The sequence below is a fragment of the Sinocyclocheilus anshuiensis genome, unplaced genomic scaffold (genome assembly GCF_001515605.1).
Source record: "Sinocyclocheilus anshuiensis isolate Anshui unplaced genomic scaffold, SAMN03320099.WGS_v1.1 scaffold48, whole genome shotgun sequence".
Taxonomy (NCBI): domain Eukaryota; kingdom Metazoa; phylum Chordata; class Actinopteri; order Cypriniformes; family Cyprinidae; genus Sinocyclocheilus; species Sinocyclocheilus anshuiensis.
The window spans coordinates 1,562,557-1,573,259 of NW_015554124.1; the positions used below are offsets into that span (position 1 = coordinate 1,562,557).

At 31.3% G+C, this 10,703-nt stretch overlaps 1 protein-coding gene across 3 annotated transcripts in view; it reads right to left on the reverse strand.

Annotated features, from left to right (window-relative positions):
- LOC107670129 (fibroblast growth factor 12-like) overlaps window positions 1-10,703 on the reverse strand; it is a 54,315-nt gene that overhangs the window by 22,024 nt on the left and 21,588 nt on the right. The window lies entirely within an intron of this gene.

Genomic DNA, 10,703 nt, shown 5'->3' on the forward strand with positions numbered 1-10,703 from the left:
ACATCTCAGTCAGTGCAATGAGTCAATAAGTCAAGGAAAAAAAATCAATAAGCCATGGCACTATTTTTTTCCATTACTTTAACTCATTAAAATAATTAAACCAATTTCTACTTCCTTTAAGTCAATTGCAATTAACCTAATTTTTATAGTGTGTATACTGTATATATAAACACATTATATTTAGTAATTTACATATAATGATACAAAAGTTTTTGGTCAGTAATTTTTTTGTATGTTTTTTAATGTTTTTTTTTAATGTTTTGCATTTATTTGTTTATTTATTTAAAAATACCATAAAAACAAAATTGAAATAATATTACAATTATGCTAACTTTTTTAATGTTACAAAAGATTAATTTATAATGTTAAGTTATAACATTTATAATGTTACATTTTTAAGGTTTAGATGTAATGTTGAACTTGATATGTATGTAATTTTTGATTATGTAAAGCACTTTGCTGCATCTCATGTCTGAAAGGTGCTACATAAATAAAGTTTATTATTCTTATAATCATTTCAAAATTTTCAAATAATATTTCATATTTTTATTGATAATTTGTTATTTGATAAATGGTCAGGAATATGTTTTTTGCTGGCAAAAGTTAATTTAGACTTAACATTATAATGTACAATATGAAATATGGATAACTACTCATTTTGATATTAATAGTTCATGAGGTCAGACCTCCATTACAGGAAAGTGCTGTTCAAGAAATAGTGTGCTTAAACAGTTAAATCTTAATATAGTACTTTTCCTTTAAGTTAAGGCATTGCACACTGAGTCCAAAATTTTCGTATGCATTTTTTTCCCCCACTTTTTTTCGCAGAAAATCGAAGCTGATCCAAATTTTTTTATGATGGACGAAAGTTTCAGAGGCAGTGTATAAACGTGATTGACACAACGTGAGTCGTATTTATTTTTTAACGTTCGAAAATTTCGGACTTAGTGTGCAATGCCCTTCAGTGTGCAAGGACCTTAACGAATACGAAAAAACGCATACGAAAATTTCAGACTCGCTGTGCAATGACCTTTACGGCTAGATGATGGCAAAAATAATCTGATCACTTATAACCTCCTAACTGTCCTTTTTGAACATTGATGTGAAAATGCACTATGCGAACTAAAATGGTTGTAAATAATGAATGCATCGGAATACAAATACGTTTACTGTAAAGAAAATGTACTGTACTATTTTTATTTTATTTGATATAAAATAAATAATTTACAAAATGTTTTGGAATATAAAATCAAAGCCCTATGTCTAACCATGTTCCAAATTTGAAGTTGATATCACAAAAACTGAGGTTCCTATTAGATTTTGTTTAGATGCTATACCAAAAATAGCCAATGGGTGACACCCAAACACTATAGAATTTTTAATGCATTTTCCTGTCACAAATTCCTAAATATATTACTTATATCACAAAATAACCACCATACATGCATACATGAAACATTGAGACCCAGACCTTTCCAACAATGTGTTTTGTCAAGATTAGAAAAGATTATAAAATATTGTAGTAAATTTTGTAATGTGACACTTGACACTGTCCACTAGGGGGAGGAGCCTGCTAAAGGGATTTAAAGTACTATTTTCAAGATAGCGCAATGTCCGATTTCAGAATAGTTTTCATGGAATGAATTTTGGTTGTTTAACCTTTCAAATGATTTCAAATGACATCTAATTTGGGATGATTACAAAATATGTGATAGGTAAAAAAAAAAGGCAATTAACAAAAGCACCAATCCAGGTAACAGGTTAAATCTCAAATGTCCAGAAAAGTTTTACTTTTGTATGATGATGACCTGTGGTACTGTGTTGAGTCAGCACTAAATCAGTGACCTGTAAAGAACAGGATGAGAATAAGGAGGAAGAGGAAGGCTGAGCTTCATCAGATCCTCTGTGAAAGACGAGTGTGGGTGTTGACAATGACCCCTAATGATTTAGGAGTAGTATAACCCCATCTCAGCACTGCACGAGTGTGTGTGTGTGTGTGTGTGCGTGTCCTGAGGAGTGTAACCTGCCCTCAAAACGGATCCCAAAATGAGTTTATGTTTCAAAGACAGAGATCAGATTTGGAAAAATAAGAAAAGAGATGGAAACTGAAACTCTATAATCTGTATTTAGTGTCTGTGGGTTGGTGGGAGCCGAGCTCTGATTGGTTGGTCGACAAAGGAAGGAACCAATGGCAACAGTGCTATCTGTCATTATTATGACCCCTGATGGAGCAGTTTTGAAATTGATCAGAAAACTCAACACCAACACACACATACACACACACACACACACATACACACACACAGGTCATCAACAATTATGAAGTTTCAATCAATATCTTTCTTGACCCCACCACATGGACACATACATATAAATAAAGCATTTCAAACATGCCATCTACGAACGGAATATATTTGTATAAATACATTCAGATATTGAATGAATTATAAGTAGGTATTAAAACATGCATTTGATTTTATTCTACTCTAAACCACTAGATTGCACAAAAATTTACCAAAGCACTTTCCTAAACATCTGCATTTCACTATGCATGTGGAAATTTGGCTAATTTTTAATGCAATCATGCAAATCAGCATATTAGAATGATTTCTGAAGGATCATGTGACACTGAAGACTGGAGTAATGATGCTGAAAATTCAGCTTTGCATTACAGGAATAAATTGCACTTTACAATATTTTCAAATAGAAAGCAGTTATTTTAAATTGTAATAATATTTCACAATATTAATGTTTTTACTGTATTTTTAAAACCAATAAATACAGCCTTGGTGAGCATAATGATTCTGCACTAATTTTATGAGCACAATGATTTTATCTAATATTTTATTTTATTTTTTAAATGATACAGATGTACGTAGCAAATGAGATAAAATTACTAAATACATTTTGAGACAAAGGTCAATTATGTTAATTATGAATTAGTCATTTTTATTAAATTGGCTGTTCACCTTACTAAAAAAAATCACCATATTTATAATTAAATTATATTTAAAAACATGGTATTCATCATATCATAAAAAATTATAATAATATTAACTTCTTTAACTAACGTATCAATAATGGGAGCCCTGAATATTTCTAAGATTTTGAAACAAAAAACACTTTTATGATTTATTTTCCCTCAAAATGTGTACATTCATCGATGTTAAATAAATACATGTGTTTTATTCTGTAATCATACACTACTAGGAGTAGTGAAAAATGGCTCAATGCATTGCATTCTGTCATTGAAATCTGAAATGAATCTGAAAATGGCAGATAATGCTGCATTAGACAACCTTTTGGAACAGACTTTGCCCTCATGATGCCTAAACAGCGCAGTCTAGTTAGGCAGCTTACTAGCTCTACGGTTCTATGCTGCCAGTTAGTGGTAAACATCATGAAGCGCAACCTTCATCACAATCCATTACACACAGCAGTAGCAGCTCCACAAATAAACACTACAGAGAGCGTGATGAATGTTTCATGTGTGTATTTGCGTGATGCAATCGTTTATTCTGAGCGCCTGAATCATTTATGAGAAAGCTCGACCGTCTTCAAACCTCTCAGCCTGCACTCACATCCACATGCAGCTTTAAAACCAGCACTATCCAACAACTATATAACAATGTCTCAATGTCTCTGAACAAACATGAACATTCACTCATACAGACTGATAAATACCGACAATGAAATTTCACTATTTGTCTCCACAGCAACCACGGAATTCTTTATTTATGTTCCATGTATAATGCAGCGCCCTTGATCTCCTACAGCACACTACAATCATGAATAACACTTATACAGTCCTGTATGGCATCATAATGCTCTTTTCATTTTTTTTTGAGTTCTTATTTTGATTTTAAAAAGACAAAGAATGTCTAGATGAACTCCACTAGAGGGCAGTACAATACACACACATACTAAACATCCTGCTCCCATGCTTCACTCCCAGTGCTCCATAATAAGGACAATGTATTTCAGAGATTGGGGTCAGTAAGATTTTTTTTCCCAAAAGAAATTAATATTTTTATTCATCAAGGATGCATCAAATTGCTCAAAAGTGACTGTAAAGACATTTATAATGGTACAAAAAAAAATGGTACACTCTCTATTCTAATTTTATTCTTAAAAAAAAACAAAAAAAAAAACACTTGTCCCTTTTAGACTTGCACTCTATTCATTTGCTGCTTGTTTTCTTAAACGAAAAAAAACTAACACTTCCTTTCTAAACTTTTTGTATTCTATCGGTTTTCTTTTTATTTATTATACAATTAACAAAAGCAAAAAAGACCTCTAACACTAGCTTGCTCTATTCTTTTTCTATTCTATCTGTTTTCTTTTTATTTATTATATAATTTAAAAAAAAACTTTCTAACGTGTACTGTGTTAAGCTAACTGAGACTTGTTATAGCACTTGTATATCATTGCTCTTTTGTTGTTTTTGCTGCCATTTTCTAAATGTCTAAATGTAAATGTACAAAAGTTGTTGTTTTTTTTTTAATAAATGCTTTTCTATTCATCAGAGAATCCTGAAAAATAAAATGTATCACAGTTTCTACAACGATATTTGGCAGCAGTTTTCAACACTGATAATAATCAGAAATATTTCTTGAGCAGCAGATCAGCATATTATACTGATTTCTGAAGATCATGTGACGCTGAAGACTGGAGTAATGATGCTGAAAATACAGCTTTGCAGTACAGGAATAAATTGCATTTTACAATACATTGACATAGATAACAGTTCTTTCAGATTGTAATGATTTTTCACGTTTTTACTGTATTTTTGATCAAATAAATGCAGTTTGGGTGAGCAGAAGAGACTTCAAATGAAAATGTGAAAAACTTTAACTTTCTTACCAACCCTAAACTTTCTACAAGGTAACATATCTGTATATGTGTGTGTTTTTATACCTTAACATTAAACAACTAAACTTAAAACATTTGGATTTATGTGATGTTTTGAAATATTTGTAGAGTTACAAGTTACACAAAAAAAAAAAACTTGCAAAAATTACAAAAAAAATGGCTTGTAAACAATTTTCACTCAGAAATTGATAGTAAATTTCTCAAATAATTATAAAAGAACTGGCAAGAAACACTGAATTAAACAAAATTTTGAAGTAAAAAAAAGTCTGAAATAGTATTTTCTTGTAAAACACTCCATTATTCTTTGTTTTATTTAAATCTTCAAAAAATGTTTTTACAGTGTATCTCAGAAGTTAGGATTAAATGACAATTTAAAATAAATCAGTATTCTTTGACATCACATGATGTATTTTCTTTCAGCAAAAAGCAATGGCATTACATGATTTATTAATAAAGAAAGCTGAACTTTGAAAATATAAATTCTTTGCTCTGACACACTAAAAATAGCTATTTATAATATTTATGGTATAGAGCTAGTGAAAATGCTGGCAGGGTAAATAGAAGTCTTGACCAGGCAAGCAGGAAAAAATGCACTAATGCGTTTACAACTTTTCTATGTGCATATTTCTAATAATATATTAATGTATGATACATATAGTATTGGAAATACGAATGTAAAATGTTTACCTAATATTGAATCTCAATATAAAATACATTTTAAATAATAATTTAAAACGGTGCACTTCCTCTCTCTCATTCTCATATACACAGCAGACAGACAGTACTTTATAGAATAATAGTAAAACATGCATTACGGCTACTTCACAGTGAACTTTACATATGCAAATGTTGAACAAACCTTCCAAACAGCCATAAAGAAAGAATAAATCTGAACAGGCTCAAATGGAGACCGGCCATGCGAAAAACCCAACCCTGAGTCCTAAACTCAACTTAACTAGTTATGCATTCAACACACTGAGAATCCTGCAGATTAAATGCAGCATGCACTGATTGAATAACAACAGCTGCACTGAACTGCACATGCAGATTTCGCAATGCACGGCTGACGTCACCGTCACGCAAAGGCACCCCTGCAGTGACACAACAACTTTGAGGAGAGAATAGTTGCCATGGTAATGCACAGTGTTGTAGCTATGGCAACACATCAATATGGGAAACGTGATTGGGTAATGCAGGTTTATTTGAGAGCGTCTGCTCGATATGACGTGTGACATGACAGAACTATTACAGCGTTCATCGCATTCAAACTGCGACTGTAAGAAAAATCAAGGTCAGGTTGCTATAAATAGCCCGATTCATGAATTATTTCTGCCGGAACGTAAAATATCGCAGGACTCTTTCTGATGACATTGTGTGTGATTTGTGATCTTTAGCATGCATGAGTGTGACTCTGGTTTATTTATGACACGCAGATCAGCGTTCAAATCCCTTCTTTGTGATTCCTGGCAACATAACAGCAGCATTTTATGCTCTCATAACAGTACAAATACCAACAACCTCACAACAGTGGTGCAGCTTTTGTGTGTTGAATTCGATTTTATTTTTACATTTCACGTTTTCATTTTAATTTTTGAATTTTGTTGTTTTTTTGCCTTTTATTATATATTTTTTAATAGGTCTATATAGTATATTATATTATATTATATATTTTTATTTGTTAGTTTAAGGTAAGACACTCTGGGTGAACAGTGTAAAAAATTTTACTAATTTGCATACATTTCCAGAACATTAATTTGAACACTGGATAAAGCCACGTTCAAAATTCTTATTTAATTTTGTTGACATATTAATAACCAATGGTAGCTCAAAGGTGTTTAGGAGCCAAAACGAACTCTCCCAGACAGTTCGCTTTGGTGAGCTGTTTCGAACTGCCAAAACAAACTCAAAACGAACTTCGTTTCGGCCTGATTTTGTTTGAAATGACGTCATATCAGTTCGTTCTTCGATTTTGTTTGAAGTATATAGCCTTGAGTTAAAGGTTTTTATAGAGGGGATTTTGGATATCTGTTTTTATCACTCCATAAATCAGAAAATACTGTCAACAGCCAGAAAATAATATATTGTTTAGGAATAAAATGATGTATAAAACCAGGCAAATAATATATGAACAAACCCCTCAGTAAAAACTGTCAGAATATAGATAGTAATAAAACTGCTAAGTTTGGTGTATGTATAAGTGCTGCTAAAGTGCTGAAACAAACTCATTTTGACAAAACAAACCTTTAAAAATATATATTCTAATTGAAACATACAGACACAAATAGATAAAGTGCAATAATAAAATCAAGTGAATGATATATGAACAAACAACTCTATAAAAACCTTCAGAATGTATATATAAATAAAATTGCTAAGCTTGTGTATGAAAGTGCTGCCAAAGTGGAGAAACAAACTCATTTTGAGAAAACTGCCTTTAAAAATATGTACTGTAATTGAAACATACAAATACAAATAGAAAAAGTGCAATAAAATAAACACACAAAAGTGTATTTTGGATGTTTTTTTTCCCCATTATTCTGAAATAACACATTATGAATAGCCCAAAATCTAAACTTGGAAAAATAGTGTTTCACATGTAGTGTCTTGCCTAAAGTTTATTCAATTTTAATTATTTTAGCACTTAAACTAAATGAAAATGGGAAATGTTGACTTGGCAACTAGCTCAAACAATATAAGTAATTTTTTTTTTACTTTATGTTTTACGTTTGGTTTTAGTTAACTATAATAACCCCGCCTCACATACAAATCTATTCCACTAAACACTGAATAAAGTCATATTTAGCTATAGTACTGGCATGAATAATTATCTGTAGTGACGTGAGTGAGTTGAGTGGATCTGTAAAGCAGCAGCTCTGTCTGTAATGGCAGCAGTAATTGGATCTAGTGTGTGTGTGTGTGTGTGTGTGTGTCTGTGTGTGTGTCTGGTTATTGATTAAAAGCTGGGGCTGTTTCCAAATGCATTGTTGGAATCTGTGATCAGGCTCAGAGCCACTGGCGAGATCCCACAATGCACCTGTGGAACAATAGAGTCCAACAACAATTCTGATTTCAGTCCAATTCAATATTCAATTCCAATGAACCAGTTTCAACAGCCGGAATTTTGTCCATGAAGGAACTATTTTTTAATCAGACAATTTACATCACAGATGTATCTCCACCTCTCAGACTATAACAATCAGAACTAAATAATAATAAATTATGCAATACACTGTAGAAAATTATTTTTCAAAGTTGTAATAAAAACATTATTAGAGTATGTTTTACAAGAAAAAACTATTTCGGTTTTAACGTTCTACATTAAAAAATTCACAAAATTCTGAAATTTTTTGAAACATAAGTAGCGACGGTTTTGTGATGTTGAATGTAACAGATTTTCAAAAAATAGAAACTGCCATGGAATTTGGTTCTATGCAACAGGTGTTGAAGGAATTTTGCATACGTTACTGTTGTTTCACAAGAAGATCCAGATAAGACATTTTGATTACAAATTATGAGGTAAAAAAAAAAATCTACAAATGAAAATACATGGACAAATCATTCACAATAAGATCTATAACGTGCATTTAGAAAATAAATAGGGTGAATTTTCATTCCTCTAAATCTCTAAATTTCTAAAATCTTTTGAATGAGGTGCAAACACTAATGTTCTCATTTTAAATGTAAAATTTAGTTATGTTTAAATCTTAAATCACTGTTAATATGAAATTAAACAGTTTTAAATTTAAAACTCACACTCAAACGCACACACAGCATCAAACACATTTCTGTCACATTATAAAGGAAAGAAAGAAAGGTTTCCCTGCTGTCCGTGGTGCTGAAACGTGCGTTTTTTGAAAACCCAGCTAAAGTCATTTTATGGGGTGATTTACTGTTTTCTACATAAAATCATACTTCATAAGGTAAAGAACGTTCTGTGAAAATGTAACATTGATATCTTTAATATTGACTGAGTAAGACTATGTCAAAGGTTGATATCATAGTGAAATGAATGGCTGAAATCAAACTTTGATGCTTGATAATTAGATTCTGAGACTTTAGACTGGATTTCACAGAGAGGGTCACATTTGTTCTCGTGAGCTTCATGTGCACTACAGCAGTGATGTCAAATATCTGACTCAGAGCGGCCCTCTGTGACAAGATCATGATCTGCTCGTTCCTCAGAATAAACTAGAATAAACTCTCAACAGTCACCATAACAACATCTAGCGAAGCTGCTTATGCTGAGGCTTGAGACTCACAGAATAACTCAAAACTCACGAGACAGGACTTATTTCTTGGGAAACTGGAAGAAAACGTTGCTTCCAAAGTATAGCCAATCAAAGATCAAACCGTTTAAGAACCCCTAAGAATTGGCAACAAACTCCAATCCAATCAAACAAACACCACACAAATCTCTGTATTGAGGTGTGGTTTTTCAACACAAATTACTGCAAAAGAGCAATGTATAACATTCCAGTAAGTCTTGAAGAACCATCTGACATCTAAGGATCTCCAGGCCTCTCACTGACTAGTGTTCATGATGAGCCACCATCAAGAAAGCACTAAATAAGAGCTTGTGCATGACATAACATGACCAGTGCTCTACAAGGACAGCACTGCTCATCTAAAGTTTGCCTAAGATCACGTGGAAGGGCCAGAAGACTCTTAAAACAATGTTCTGTGGAGTTAAGACATACCAAAGCCAACTGGTATGTCTAAGTACATATTTTTTCTTCTTGATTAGCTTGATATATAGATAAAAATAAAAATGTTCCAATTTTGACTCAAAATGGTTGTGAGTGTGTGTTTACAAAATTATGCACAGAAGTTAGTTGTTAATAATAATAATAGTAATAAAAATAATTCAAAAATAATAATTTTTTTATTCTTGACTAGCTTGATATAAAAAACAAAACATTTTCATTATCCCCAGAAGTTAGAAATTAACTTCGTTGTTAATATTACTAGTACAACAACAACAACAAAAAACATACATACAAGTATTTTTTGTTCTTGATTAGCTTTTATTGTTCTTGAAAATACTTGTTTTTTTTTTTTGTTCCAATTTAGACAAAATCTTCCTTAAAGGATGTTCATAATTGTAAAATAATAATGAATAAATAAATACATACATACCAGTATTTTTATTCTTGATTAGCTTGATATAGGAAAATAAGACTTTTTTTTTGTGTTGCCATTTAGACAAAACCTTCCTTAAAGGAAGCCCCAAAAGGTCAATAATAAATTATTATTAGTAATAATAATATTAAGTAAGCATTAAATTAATAAAAAATAATAATAATACAATTAAGCATTATTATATTATTATTACTACTACTATTATTATTATAATTTTTTGGTTACACTTTATTTTAAGGTGTCCTTGTTACAGTGTATTTATACATTTAGTAATATTAATCAACTACATGTACTTACTATATGGTTAGGGTTAGGATTTGGGTTATTTGCATGTTTTATTGTTATTATAATAGTAAGTATGTAACATGTCATGTTTAACAGGGACACCTTAAAATAAAGTGTTACCAGTTTTTTATTTTTGATTTGCTTGATATAGAAAAAATAAAAAGTTTTCATTTTCCCCATTTAGTGTGTGTGTGTGATTGTGAGAGTGTGTTCATACTTACAAAATTATACACAGAAGTTAGCTAAATCTGACAAAACCTTCCTTAAATGATGTCTTAAAAATAAAAAATGAATAAATAAGGTAAATAAATAAATTAGCTTAATATAGAAAAATGGAGAAGTTTGTATGTTCTCATTCAGTCGTGTGTGTGTGTGTGTGTGTGTGTGTGTGTGTGAGTGTGTGTGTG